Consider the following 15,877-nt stretch of genomic DNA (forward strand, 5'->3'; position numbering starts at 1 on the left):
ATACATAAGGCTCAAGGTCAAACCCTTTCGCATGTTGGCATCTGGCTTCAAGAAGACGTTTTTACGCATGGCTAGCTCTATGTTGCTTTTTCAAGAGCAACAAATCCTAATAACATTCGTGTTGCCATCGATCTGTCAGGGTCTGGATCACCACAAACCACCAACATCGTATACCAAGAAGTCCTCTTGCATCCGCCGGCCTCTGTTCCTGAACAAGCCAAAAATTCACCACCAACCTCTCCCACTACAACAATCACCGCATCTCCACCTCCATCACCCTAAACCCTTTTCTGCTCTTTTTCTTTTTGCTTTCTTCTAAACTCTTGTTTTAACTTAATATCGTTTAACGTACAATAGAATATTCTTACCTTTTCGCAGTATTTTTTTGTAAGTAGATCTGCTGCGAAACAATAAGATATAGAACTGCGCGAAACTGCCGTCACCTTTCAGCTAATTACAACAAGCAGCAATAATCTACCACGATGTTCAAATGAAAGCAGACACATTGATGAACTTTCAAAAATATGTAAGAGCTGTCGATAGCAACAAATAAGTTATACTCATATTAACAGTGAAAATACCAGTCAAAAGTTACTCTGTCATTCCTTTTAAATTTGACAAACCAATGTGCAGTAGGGTTTCGTGTCATAGCAACAATGATAACGTTTAGGGTTATATGTAGTCATAGCAATCAATAAGCTCGCGAAGCGAGCAGTTTCGGGTTTAGACACTGTGCGAAAAACGAATTATCAAGTTCTTTAAAAACAGCTTGATAATTACCTGGCAAGGGGCCAGATTGAATAAAAAAACTGATATGTACCCTATGGCACCTCCAGCTGCCACATTCGGTAGTTCTGTGCAGAAATTTACAAAGCAACCTGGTATGCAATTGGGAAAAAAAAATTTGATGCATGAAATCATATAGTGGATGTCACTGCATCCTTTGTAAAGGCATTAGCTTCCTCAAGATAGTCCCCCTCAAAAAGATAGTCCCCCTCAAAAATATTTCTTCATACACAGTCCCTTCATCATCCTTTTCTGGGGGATGAGAATTGCCATGCATCAATACTACGCGGCTATGCAATGACCATATATGATTTTAATCTATCTCCTTAATTTTTTGCATATACACAAACTGTGGAGACAAAGCAAAAAAGCAACTGGATCCCCTGATGCATTATTGTCAGTGCATAATGTCAAAGATAGCAAACCCACATAAGGAAAAGTGCAGGACAATGACTATAGTAGCAACTAGAAAAAATACTAGGGAAAACTTAAGGGTGCACTTGAAAGAATATAAGCGGTTCAGTGCTGGTACTGGCTCCTCGCTCATTTGTCTTCATTTCATTCTTTTTTCATAATGCAGCGTGATCGCAACGAGCCTTTTGTTGCGTGTCTTTGCACGCGGTGTTCTTCGGCTGGTGGAGGCTATCTAATAGTGAGCCGCAGAATACGCGAATATCACCGAAACCGCGATTTTGACCAAGCCAGAGACAGGCACTCGCACAATGGTACTTTAACAGAATCGTCTCATAGTATTGAAATGTCATAAGTCTCATTATTATGTGCTGTATATACAGTGAGTGCTATCGTTGCTGATATTGAGAGCACTTTACCGTAAGAAAATCCATTGTCATCCTCATCACCTCTAGGTGACAATCTCGATATGGATATAGACATGATCGATGATTCTCCCTCCTCCCCTGGTATGACGATGATGTGTAAATGCAATAAACATGGGGATAGACGATTTACTATCTTTGAGTAAATAGATACCGTTGCAGGCCACTGTTTCACACCTTTTTCTGCCGAGGACAATGTGTTCTCGCTTGAAGAAACAGACGATTCCGAGAGAGATCTCGACGATGATCTTGTTGTCAATGCTGACGATGTTGAGTATCGCGATGATGAAGCCAACATTGGAAATAGCAATATCGAACAAGGTTGGTTTTGCAAAGAACGGTTTTATTGTACGAAATGACAGAAATTAATGCTTTTTTTCTGAAAAAAAGACACTTACCTTGATCCTCCTCCTCCTCCTCCTACCGTCCCTCAGCTTCATACTTATCCGCATCCATTCATCTTTGTCATTCTTTTCCTTGTGTTGTTCCAATTACACTTCGTCTCGGAGCATCTGTTGTGCACGATCATTGACTTTTGTATTCTACTGCTAGGTGATCTGCAACCCAATGTTTCCATTCCTGGCTCACTTGCAACTCTCCGTCGCCTTACTGGCTTCTCTGCGCTGACCGACCAATTACGCATTTATGTGTGCTGCTCTCGTTGTCATAGCCTGTACCTTTTATCTGACCCTGACTGCCTGACAACATGCACCAACGATGACATCCGTTATGGTAATTGGTGCGGCAATGCATTGTTCAAGATCAGTGGCAATCGAAGGGTTCCCATAAAGGTGTATGCGTACCAACCCTTATCTGCGAGTATCGAGAGGCTTTTTATGCGACCAGGATTTGAAGCAAAGATCGAGGAATGGCGAGACCGCAGACGAGTTGCGGACACATTTTTTGACATCTTCGATGGTGATATGTGGCGAGAGTTTTGAGACAGTGATGGCAGACCTTTTGTTGAGCAGCTTCGATCCCTATTGTTGACGTTGAATGTAGACTGGTTCGGCCCATTCCTAAACTCAACATACTCATGCGGTGCCATTTACTTATCTATCAACAATCTTCCCCGGTCCGAGCGCTTCAAGACTGAAAATGTCATTCTCGTTGGTGTTATACCGGGCCCACGAGAAGCAAGTACCTCGGACATGAATCATTTTCTCCGTCCATTAGTTGATGTGAATTGTTGGAATGGTACAATGGCAAATTGATCAGGACGTGTGAGCACCGACAAGGAACATTGGTCCGCTTAGCCTTGCTCATCAATACTTGTGATATCCCTGCTGCACGTAAAACAAGCGGCTTCACGTCTCATACCAGCCTTTGTGCCTGCCATAAATGCGGTCGTCGATTTAATGTTTTTCCGGCCACGACCAACATCAATTACTCTGGATTCGACGTCGAAACCTGGGCATTGAGGACGTACGAGGGAAATAGAGCCTGTGCTGAGCAGTGGCTTGCTGCGCCGACGATGACAGCAAGGCGGTCGCTTGAACGTGAGAATGGTACACGATGGTCCGAGCTGCACCGACTTCACTACTTTGATCCAGTCCATTGCACGATCATCGATCCAATGCACAATCTGTTCCTTGGTACAACAAAGCGGATGACCAAAATATGGATCGATCGAGAACTGCTCACAAGAGCCGACTTAGAGCAAATGCAAGTACTCGCAAATGACATCGTCCTCCTGCCCAATTATGTTACCTTGAAGCGTAAAATCGAAAGTGGTTTCTCATTTATGACCGCCGACGACTAGAAATCGTGGTGCATCGTGTACTCGCCTTTAGTGCTCGATGGCCATCTTCCGCGTATGTATCTGCAAAACTGGTTGATATTCGTGGATGCATGTCGTTTGTTGGTTAAGCCGTCAATAACTATGGACGAAATTGCAAAAGCAAGTACTTTGCTCCAGCAGTTTTGCACCGGTTTTGAGCGACTGTACGGCGCGGAGGAAGTCACACCTAACATGCACCTCCACATGCATTTGGATGCAACAGTTGAAGATTTTGGACCCTTGTATGCGTACTGGCTCTTTTCTTTCGAACGATACAACGGGTATCTAAAGGAGATTGATACCAACCAGAAGGATGCTTTTGAGGTGACGTTCATGAAGAAGTTCTTACAGAAGACCGGAGCTCGCGATTTTGTCCGATCGTTTGAAGCCCTCTTCGAAAATCGCCAACACCATTTCAGCTTTCTGAATGCTTTTCTGGACCTTGTGCAGCCGATCCCACAAGCCGTCAATGTTATGCAGCATCAGTTCGATGTCCATGCGTTTCTGGCTTTATCGATTGGCGTGTTACAACCAACAGTTTCCAAAGCCCGTGCTAGAAGTTGGATAAAAGCTTTATGTTGCTGCAGATCACAGGTATGCATGAACTGGGCGATACAGGCTTACTGACGTTAACAAAACCTATCGGATAACTACGCCATAGCGCTTTTCGAGAGCCCTTATCGTTTAACTTGCTCTACGGACGAGTATATTTACTTTTGCAAAAAAATAGCTCGGGCGTCATTGTTCGAGATGAACAAGGTCTTTGGAACGGGAATAATAAGAGTTTAATAAAAAGCTTAACGTACCTAAAGTATGTACAATACTGAAAGAAATGACAACGAAGAACAGAATACTTGCGCCCAGGCAATTGTACTTAGGTGGTTTGTTTGTTAGATATGCTATAGAATCACTTTTCTGATAATAGAGGAGTAATGTATATACATGTATATGCTAGGAGCATATTATATTTACAATTTTACTTTATTGGATATTAAATGTAAGGTGCCTTATCTATTTATGTATATAACATATACAGATGGTAAACAATGTTAGTCATCATAAGGTCAATAGATCAGAAACAGAACCGATGTTAGAGCCACTTCTGTCACAGGAAGCGAGCCGCTACCGCCAGACGCATATCCTTTGGACTACGGACGGATAGCATATATGCCTGCTCAACTGTATGATTTCTTGTTCGAATTTTACTAAGTAGCATATGGTGTGCCTTTCCGTCGTCATAACCAAGCTGGTGATGGGCAAGGTTTTGTCAGTGATCAATACTGGAAAATCAAGACGATAACAATGATGGGACAGACTTACTGCAGTACCAAGGCGCGATCGCGACGGGGTGCATATGCGCAGGTTCTCTTCCATGCTGACGACCGTGGGGAAGTAATGGCTTGGCCTTGCGAAATCCAGTTTTTCTTTCGCCATAAGCAGCTTGTTCACAGTCAGCAGACCGAGCATATTTTTGCCTACGTCCGTTGGTATGGCATCCACGGAGACAACGACGACCAACGATTCTCAGACTCTTTTATTGAAACTTGGCGTAGTCAGTTTCGAGCTCCAGCGTGGAAAAGCATTCTACCGGTTCATCGTTTGTATGGACAAATCGCTGTCGTAAAACTCGGCGCACAGTCAAGCGCAAACGCGCGAACAGTTGTTATCCCCTTGCCAAAAAAAATGTTGGCGTAATCATCCCACTCTTTCCTTTTCCTCTTTTTCTCGTCTTTTTCGTTTTAAAAATTCTTCTTGACATACGCTTTCCATACAAAGTACGATTATGATCTGTTTCCAGGGGCTGCGGTTGGGAAGAGCAAGTAGCCTTTTTACCAGCATTTGCAAGTAATCAGTTTAATGGTGCGAATGTGAGTAAGTGTAAGAAAACAACGCGTGGATAATATGAAAGGTGAAAAGGGAAACCGCGTTTTTTTTAAAGTGGCTGAAAAATAAGTTGTGCCATCAGTACCCCCAATTGCAACATCACTGTGTTTGTGCCCACCCCAAACCCATACGGCATACAGCCATGCGACCATTTTATTCTTTTTGTTAATTTTAAACATCTTCTACCCAACCGGCCAGCTTCTCACGAGCGCTGTCAGGCAAGGCAACAGGATCAACACCATCCACTCTCGTCAACTTGTTGGCCTCAGTAGCAGGACTGTTCGCATCTAGATGCTGTAAAAACAAATTGGCCTGCAAACAGTTTGTCAAAATCTCTGCCAAAGAAGCCACGACGAACCATTCCAAAATACATACCCTTTCATTGCGCCATTGCTGCTTACGGACCACAACGCGCTTCCCTACTTCACCAGTGTATTCACTGTCCGTCTCTTCTTCAGACATAAACTCAACTTGGAGTAATGCCTCCCCTCCTGGGTAGGACGCCTCCAACTGGACCTGATGCCGTCGGAAGACTGCGAGACGTCACTTGAACTTCTACTCAACATATATCATGAGACTAATACTAACAGCATACATACTATATCTATTACCATATGACGACGACAATTGCGGCGGTTGATCACTTTTCTTCGTGCTGTACGCTCAGCTGACTGACGATTACTCGTGCACGTATTGTCAAAGTATGTGTACACCTTTTTGGCCAGTTCATCATACGTGATTTCAAACTGACCGAGGCCTAGTACGTACTCGATGATACTGGCACGAATGCTACGGTTATGGGTGCTTCGAATACCTTCGTTCCAACGAAAGCCTTCCTCTTTCAAAACGCTGTGATGATGGCGTATCGCATCCTTTATATAATTATATCAGGATATCATGCTAATTACTTCCATTAAGAAGATGTTATCAACTTTCTTACAGAAATATCTGGTGCACGGGTCATTTGCGCGCCTTGGCCATGAGTACTGACCACAGCTAGGTTATCCGCAACTTGTGTTGCTGCTTGTTGTTGCACCTGCGCCTGTCGAGCAACCACGTTTGCCATAGCCTGCAGTTGGTGCTCTTGCATGGCGCGATGTGCCTCCAGCGTTCTTATACGATCTTCCATTGCCAACATGGCATTGGCGGAATTTTCCCGCTCAACAGCAGCCCGACGTTCTTCGATGCGTTGCTGTCTGGTAGCATTGCGTTCTCCTATTGTGGGCATCTACACAGTATTTCAGTATACGGCACTCAATAACTATATGGTCAATGCTACTTATTTACGCTTACTATGTAGTAGTGTGGATTGAAGGTGTGGATAAGGTAAGTTCTATTGGGATTAATTACTTGGGGGACGTTTTTATAGGGATACACAATGATCCTATGTAGGGTGGTGATGATGGAGTTGTGGACAGCAGGAACTTGCCTAAATGACTTTTTTTTAGATTGATATATTTTCCCTGACTGCATGAATTGGTTATTCTATCTCTTCTTTTCCCTTTTTTCTTCTTTTCATACTTCCACGTCGTATTTTATCACCTACCATGAATATTCTTTTTTCTATGGTAAGAATCTATGTAACATGGTCATTTTCTATCTTTCACATACTTTCAACTTTGTACCGATGATGTGCTTTCAATCACTAACTGCATTCTTTATGAATCTTCAAGACACCATCACTGAGTAACAAGGAAACGGTGTAAGTTCTCTCTCCTCTTTTTACAGTCTTTTCTAATGGTTGAGAGGTTCAGATACTAATAGTCCCTTATATTTTATTTGCCTACGCTTTCAACTATCTGAAGCTGTTAGCATTTATATCTTCTTATTCAGAGTCTTTGTTTGCACCTGACTGTTGCCACACAAGTAGCGCTATCTGTAAGTATACTTTCTTTCTATCTTCGTTTCTACTTTTTTTCTCTTTATGTATCTCGCCTCTTAGACATTGCTGCTGAGTTCTCCTCTTACGATTTGGCCCTCTTATTTTTGCTAATCGCCTTGCTATAGATTAGCAATTCTTTGTTGTCATGCCAATGCCGCCCCAACATACCAACCAATATAGCACTTCCCTTTAGAATAGAAATTTTTGCTTAGTTTCATCTCTATGGCATGTTTTTATTTGTAATAATCGTCAATCAATTTTTAATAATAAAACCGGTTTCGATCACCCATAACACGTAATTTCACGATCCAAAAAATAATTATACAACCAATTGCCTTGCTGCTTTGATCAGTATGCATGTAAAGAAGTATATTAAAATATGCGATGCAGAACTCTGTTGCGAATTTGACTGCACCTAGTATCCAATCCATATGTAATGTGATATAGAACCCAACCACTACTACATACATGATATCAAAACCCCCCATTTCCACGTACATGTATGAGCAAATTATCAAGTGGTGAAAAACAGCTTGATAATAACAATCGAAGCTGTTTCTGCATAATTATCAAGCTGTTCAAAAACAACATGATAACTACATAGCAAGCTATTATCAAGCTATTATCAAGCTGTTTTTAACCACTTGATAATAGCCTACACACCCAGTGAGAAGGGGGGTGTGGGGGGAGCCCCCAGGAAACATCCAATCCATTGAATGACCCGGAGCGCAGTGAAGGGGCTCATTCAGCCGAGCGAAGCAAGGCAGGTGTTAGATGTTGATAATTAATTTAAAACAGGCTAGGAGGTACGACGACGCCCAGTTTAATAAAAAATCAATGGAGTAGGGAACCTGTGGATCGGATGACCATCGCCGGCAGAAAGATCCGCCACCAAAATCGAACATGATTGGCTGAAGCCAGAATTCGTTCATCGAATTTAATAAAGCCCTAACACTTTACACATTTCGTGTCACTGCTGACACGTGTGGTGTTTGGAAAAGGGCAAAAGGTAGTATATAAAAAGGGAAAAGGTAGAAAGGGTTCAGAAGAATAGGGTTGATACGCGGTAAAATACAAATAGACAGAATTCAGAAAAAAAAAGGAATCAGGGGTATGATGAACGCGAAATACAAATACACAGATACACGATTACAATAACGGCAAGTTCCACTTCCGATGTCAATTGTCAATCCACGAATATATGTTTGAAAACGCTTAATCTTTATTTTATTATGGGGTTAATCCCCTTTTATACACCTTGTCAACTGGGCGCGCTCGGCCGAGAACGACGCCAGACACAGAGGACAACGATCTCTATCGGGTAGTTTGGACGGAGTAGAAGACGGAAAAATAGGGAAATGAATATAGCAATGTCTATACGACGGATGGAAACATAAGAGAGGGAGTACGACGGAAAATAAGAGGGGCCATGAAATTACAGGGTCATGGTAACAAGGTGAGGGTAATGAGGGAAAATGACAACGGAGAATAATATAAACTGCGCAGGGCAGGTAGCATGAGTACGTGAGAGAGTATAATACGGAAAGTAAGGACGGATAGAAATATAGGGGACGGGCCCCGTTAAAAGAAGCATAAAGAAGAAATAATATTCGGCGCCTATGGCCGGCACGATTTAGAGTTGAAGGAACGTAAAATGACGCGAGAGGAAATGATAGAATTATTTACAGAAAAAGAGCTAAGGGAAATAAGAAAAATAAAGGGAACTGACAGAAAGGGAAAAAGAAGTATGATAATCCCCGGATGGGGGGTGCGAGAAGAATTGTGGGGAGTTGGGGGGGAACCTGTGGATCGGATGACCATCGCCGGCAGAAAGATCCGCCACCGAAATCGTCCATGATTGGCCGAAGCCAGAATTCGTTCGTCGGAAATGAATGAGGCCAGAAAGCCCCACACACTTCGTGTCAATTGCCCCCACTAGGCCGAATTCATCGCCTAATCATCTTGGCGCCGCTCGACCCACGCCTGATACTGTGTCATTGCCCGCTGTACTTGCACTTCCGGAACCATATGCTGCTTCTCGACGAAAGCCTTCAGACTATCACCGTTTATTGCGCCATTTAGCCGCCGTGAGTTCGGCCCTTCCAAGTAGTAAGTTCCGTTTCCGCCAACCCCAACGACAACCATAGGCCCTAGCCATCGATCATTGAACTTCCCTTGCGGATACTTGTCACGCATCAACACCTGTTCGCCAACCCGAAACGGCTTCCGGAATGCAACACGTCGATCGTACAGCTCCTTGTCTTTTTGCTTGCGTATCTTGGCTTTTTCTTTTGCTTCCTCCCTGAGCTGATCCGCCATGTGTTTGATAACCTTTGTTCGGCTTATAATCTCCTCCGAAAGCTCACCTTCGACAAAATCCCTCCGGGGCGCTGGCCAAGTGGCGGGGGTCCGCAATTCGTACCCAAAATAGCAATCTCGCCGGCGACATTCCCGTCGCCTCGTTTGGCATGGTCCTAATAGCCAGCAGCGCGGGCCCAACACAGCTTTCCCAGTTACCCAGGCGGTCCTCTTCACGGGCAATTTTCGCAATAGTGGAGACGATCGTTTGATTCATTCGCTCACACATCCCATTGACCTGTGGTCTTACAGCCGTGGTAGTGATATGTCGGCAACCAAGGCCCTTCAGAAATTCCCGCACGAAAGCAGACTTGAAATTTGATCCTCGGTCGGTCAGTAGGTAGCGGGGCACACCAAACATCATCACAATATGATCGAATAGAAACCTTGCAGTCGTGTCCTCATTGATATTGTCGACTACTACCGCAACAGGCCACCTCGTCAAATAGTCCACCGCAACTAGGAGATACTTGTCTTGCTTGTTTTCGTACTTGATTGGGCCAACAGCATCACAGCCTACCATGTAGAAAGGATCGGACGGCGTGTCGATCGGCCTACCCGTATTGTAGCGAGTTCTTCTTGCCCGAGCGCGAAATTGACATGACTCACACGACTGTACGATGGAGCGCACCTTCTCAAATAACCCTGGACCCGTATATGCCATTTTAACTCGACGCCAAGTGTTGTTTATACCAAAATGACCTTCTGCATGGACCGCTCGAATAACCTCGCTGACTACACCTTCATGTAATAGTTCTTCACCTCGTACCTGAGGACTTTCAGTTCGTCGTATAGCCGCCCATCTACCATCATGTATTTGGCCGCATGAAATCTAATCTTGCGCTTGACCACTTCGGTGCTATCCAAGGGGTACCTCTTCCGCGAAAGGTAATGTACTAAGGCCAAATAAAACGGGTAATCCATATGATAAATTCAGGAAGCTCCACCAGACAGCGTGACGCGTTACGAGACCAGAGACAAGGATGAACCGCCCAGAGTATAAGGTTTTTTTTTTTGTGAGATAAAAGTGAGAGAGAGATGATATCTCTTTATTCTGCTTTTCAGAAGACATGCTTATATATAAGAGAGAAAAAGAAAAGGTACCGAAGTATCGGAAAGGCATAAGTACTACATTGCTAAATGGAGAATAAGAAGAGAGTTGTTGTCCGACATAATTGATAAAAGGAATGACGAGATCGTTATTTCCAGAAGGAAACAGAGGAAGAAAAGGAAAGGAGAATATACTGAAGCTAATATGAAAGGGGAATTAGAGTATATTAATAATAATAGGGCGGAAAGACTACAGCAGGCGGGACAAGGCATCGGCCGGATTTTCCTGTCCACGCATATACTCGATCGTAAAATCGTATCCGAGCAAGGCGGCTGCCCATCTTTGAATTTTCGGATTTGGCGCCTTCTCATGCAGACCAAAGATAAACCGGAGACAAGAGTGATCCGTGCGCGCCAAGAAATGCCGTCCAGCAAGAAGGTGTCGAAACTTCTCGACTGCCCAAACCAAAGCCAACGCCTCGATGTGTGTTGCTGCATACGATTTTTCTGGCCCACGTACTACGCGCGACGCGTATGCAATGACGGTTTCTTCGCCGCCTTCGATTGGCTTTTGTGACAGGATGGCCGACAAACCGTGGGACGACGCATCAGTAGTAAGGATCTGCTGCTGGTCAGGGTCGGGGAACGAAAGTACAGGTGGCTTCGTCAGTACTTGCTTGAGCGACGCGTATGCTCGTTGTTGCTCTTCTTCCCAAACAAAATCGTTTTTCTTTTGCAATAGTCTTGTCAATGGTTCTGCCAGCTTTGCGTAATCGGCCACGAAACGACGATAATAACCTGCCATACCCAAAAATGAACGTACTCCACCACGGTCCTTGGGTGCCGCCATTGCCAACGTCTTTTCAATATTTTTAGGACTTGGCTCTAAACCCGCAGACGACACAACGTGGCCCAGATACTCGACTCGCCTTTGCGCAAACACGCACTTTTCTCGCCGCAGACGCAATTCACCGCACGACACGCATCGAAGACCAGACGTAGATGTTCCAAATGCTGCTCGTAGGACCGGCTGTACACGACAACATCGTCAATAAAAACCCGGACGAAGTCACCAATATACGAGGAAGCAGTGTAGTCATAGTACGTTGGAAGGTACTCGGCGCCGAGGCCAATCCAAAGGGCATCACTTTGAAAACGAACGTGCCGGCAGCACATGTAAAACCTGATTTTTCCACGGAATCCTCGGCAAGGGGAATTTGCCAATATCCTTGTGCGGCATCCAGCGTTGAAAACCACGACGCACCACCCAACGAGTTCAACAAATCATCGATTTGCGGTAACGGATAGGTCTCGAGGACACTCTGCTTGTTCAACCGCCGGTAGTCGATAACCATGCGGAGGGCGCCCCCTTTCTTACGTACGAAGAATACTGGTGACGTCCACTTCCCCGTTGATGGTCGGATTAGACCAAGGTCAAGCATCTTCTTCAACTCTTCGCGCAGGTAACGGTCCTCTTCCCAGGACAAACGGAAAGGTTTTGATCGGACAGGGACTTCGCTAGTGGTCAGGATATGATGTTCTGCTCCTACTACTCGACCTAATCCACTATTCTCATAGAATACATCCGAGAAAACGTCGATCATTCCTTGTATTTCCGATGGCGGCTCCTCTGGCTCTTCCTGATCCGACTCGGCCTTGTCCAGGTTACCCAGCTCCTCGACGTAATACTTCAGTGACATATCGTCGTTGGCCTGCACGGCACCACTCGCGCCAGTCTCGTCACTTGAGCCATCCGCGCCTACCGCGACAGCAAAAATTTCCTTGGCTTCGCCAAGTCCGTCATTGGCAGATAAGTTTTTCTTGATGGGGGGATCGGTTTGTAATTCCACGTAGCCACGTCCTTTCTGGGTTGGGATGATTAGGGTTGATTCTTCGATTTTAGGAACGATGCCGTACGCCCTAAACCACGTCGTACCCAAAAGACAGAGGTCACGGTTGTTCTTCGTCTTGGTGATGCACATATGTTCAGGCCGCAGCTTCCCCGCCACACGAACCGGCACGCTCACCACGATCTCGCCAGTACGATCGGATTCCTCGTCCAGACCAGCCAACGCCAAACGATCACCACTTCCTTCGAGACCTAGCCTTCTTGCCAACGACTGGCTGATCACCGAGACAGCCGCACCCGAATCGAAAACTGCTTTAACCACCTGGCCATTGATAACGACCGGCCCACGCAATGGAATGCTGCTTTGCATGGTACGTAAATCATATGGGTAGTTGTATATCGTATCTTCTGATTCATATCCATCGAGGTCATCGCTTAGGCTTGCTTCGTTGCTTGATGACACCTCCGACCAAGTACTGTCCCAGTCTGTATCCGATCCGCCATTGCCACTAGCGCTGCTACAACTATCGTCATCGCCAAAAGTATCGTCATCACCGCCAGTTTCGCCATCACCATCGCCATTGTAGCCATACGCCTCTCCAGCTGCCACCGCATGAATCATCGCCGACGGATTCGTCGCGATCGCCTTGTTGCCTCGACCATGTAAAAACTTGAGCCCATCGCGGACGTCCGCGTACGCCTTCTTATCCAAGGCCAACCAATGAGCAAGGCTCAAACCAGAATCAACTTGCTTCAGCCGCTCCCAGATGTCCACTTGGTCGAGCTCGATCGGTAACTTGCGCGGGGGTTGCCGTTTCCTTGGCGCCTTGACTGCCTTCTCTTTGCTACTGCTGGTCCCGCCATTCTCGCCGCTCTTGTTGTTGCCGCCGCTACTGCCGTTGGGTTGGAGGATGGGCAAATTCAATGGCGCTATCACATTCTTGCCTTTCTTGTCCGCCCAAACGTTCGACACCAGCGATGTTTCCAACACACCGCGCTTTTGTCCAACGGCATAGACATCGACCACCTCCACCATGTGCACGCCAAACTTGCCTTGACCCGCTGCAACGCCAGATGACGATGGAACCTTGTTTTCTTCATTATTTCTTATTGGGGAATGGGAACTCGATTGGACGACAGTGTTCCCGCCTACTGCCGCCCGTTGCCATTTCCCTGGTCCTTTTGCACGAGACTCGGACACTGCGTCGATATATGGCCTTCTTGGTTACAGTTCCAACATTTGGGTGGGGGCCTTGGTGGGTAATTGGGAGGGGTTCTTCTGTACTGCTGCGAGGGTCCAAGTTGTAATTGCAAAGCACGCAGACTTTCCGCCACTTGCGTCAACAATGTGTGCGTTTGCGACACCGAATCCTCTGGCGCCAAACTTGAAGGTGCCACCCTGCCTGACGAAGCCACGCTGCTACCCACCACCTTGACTTCAGACTTTCTTCTCGATGCCACACCACTCGCCCCCGAGACATCCTGGCTGCGCAAATACTTGTTCCTTGCATTCTCGATGCGTACTGCCTTGTCTACCGCCTCCTTCCATGACGTTGCTACCGCCGATTCTTCCATGCGAAATGCGATTTCTGGATCAATAGCTTGGACGAAATAACGGACTTGGTACGACTCCTCAGCTAACCCAACCAGAGAAAACAGCTCCTGCAACTTGTATGCGACATCCTCGACGGTTTCGCCTTAGTCTTGCTTTATGCGTTCGATTTTCGCCCACTATGTCTCTCGATGTTCGGCCGAAATAAAACGCGCCTTAAACGCCTCTTCGAACGTTTCCCATGTAACGATGCTATCTTCTAGCGGCACCTACCAGAGTTCAGCTTGCCCCTTCAAATGCGAGGCCGCGACGAGCAACACCTCAGCGTCGGACAGGTTGCCTCGTTGCCAGAGACGTCGAACTTGGCGAAGCCACACCATCGGATTCTCGCCCGAACCGGAACCAGAGAAGGAGCCAGGCGACGAGATAAACTTGAATATCTTGTTGTTTACGGAATCGGTTTCGTTCATTGTTCTTGATGCACGACACGGTCTTGTTCTTCAAATGATAATCCCAGTCGACCCCCCAAATTGACACGTGTGGTGTTTGGAAAAGGGCAAAAGGTAGTATATAAAAAGGGAAAAGGTAGAAAGGGTTCAGAAGAATAGGGTTGATACGTGGTAAAATACAAATAGACAGAATTCAGAAAATAAAAAGGAATCAGGGGTATGATGAACGCGAAATACAAATACACAGATACACGATTACAATAACGGCAAGTTCCACTTCCGATGTCAATTGTCAATCCACGAATATATGTTTGAAAACGCTTAATCTCTATTTTATTATGGGGTTAATCCCCTTTTATATACCTTGTCAACTGGGCGCACTCGGCCGAGAACGACGCCAGACACAGAGGACAACGATCTCTATCGGGTAGTTTGGACGGAGTAGAAGACGGAAAAATAGGGAAATGAATATAGCAATGTCTATACGACGGATGGAAACATAAGAGAGGGAGTACGACGGAAAATAAGAGGGGCCATGAAATTACAGGGTCATGGTAACAAGGTGAGGGTAATGAGGGAAAATGACAACGGAGAATAATATAAACTGCGCAGGGCAGGTAGCATGAGTACGTGAGAGAGTATAATACGGAAAGTAAGGACGGATAGAAATATAGGGGACGGGCCCCGTTAAAAGAAGCATAAAGAAGAAATAATATTCGGCGCCTATGGCCGGCACGATTTAGAGTTGAAGGATTGTAAAATGACGCGAGAGGAAATGATAGAATTATATATAGAAAAAGAGCTAAGGGAAATAAGAAAAATAAAGGGAACTGACAGAAAGGGAAAAAGAAGTATGATAATCCCCGGATGGGGGGTGCGAGAAGAATTGTGGGGAGTTGGGGGGGAACCTGTGGATCGGATGACCATCGCCGGCAGAAAGATCCGCCACCGAAATCGTCCATGATTGGCCGAAGCCAGAATTCGTTCGTCGGAAATGAATGAGGCCGGAAAGGCCCACACACTTCGTGTCACTGCAATATCAGGGCATGTGGCGCAATGGATAACGCACCTGACTACGAATCAGGAGATCGTAGGTTCGACCCCTACCTTGCTCATAATAGTTGCTTACTACTTAAGTGACAATATTTTTATTATCCTAGATGTCGCCATTTTGTAAAATGATATCACAGAGAATAGAGACGACTAATGAAGAATAACAACTAAGATAGAAGTATACCAAAAAGACTATGAAGAGGGATAGGACCACAAAGAAATAGAAGAACTGGAAGATAATATTTTATTCAATAAAGATATATATATTTATACTGTTTCTAAAGCTAAAATATACAAATGATGCTGCAGATATGATGATAAAGATTATAGCAATAAGCTGTGGATATAATTGTAGTAATAACGAAGGTGATGATGTTGATGATTGATGTTGCGCAGCA

The 15,877-nt window shown here is 45.3% G+C and overlaps 1 non-coding gene across 1 annotated transcript; it reads left to right on the forward strand.

Moving 5' to 3' along the window:
• Positions 1-15,468: 15,468 nt before the first annotated feature.
• Positions 15,469-15,541, forward strand: BDB00DRAFT_t123. The gene has a single exon. It is a non-coding gene; the product is annotated as a tRNA-Arg (tRNA).
• Positions 15,542-15,877: the final 336 nt, after the last annotated feature.

The sequence above is a fragment of the Zychaea mexicana genome (genome assembly GCF_025766255.1).
Source record: "Zychaea mexicana strain RSA 1403 chromosome Unknown BDB00scaffold_146, whole genome shotgun sequence".
Taxonomy (NCBI): domain Eukaryota; kingdom Fungi; phylum Mucoromycota; class Mucoromycetes; order Mucorales; family Lichtheimiaceae; genus Zychaea; species Zychaea mexicana.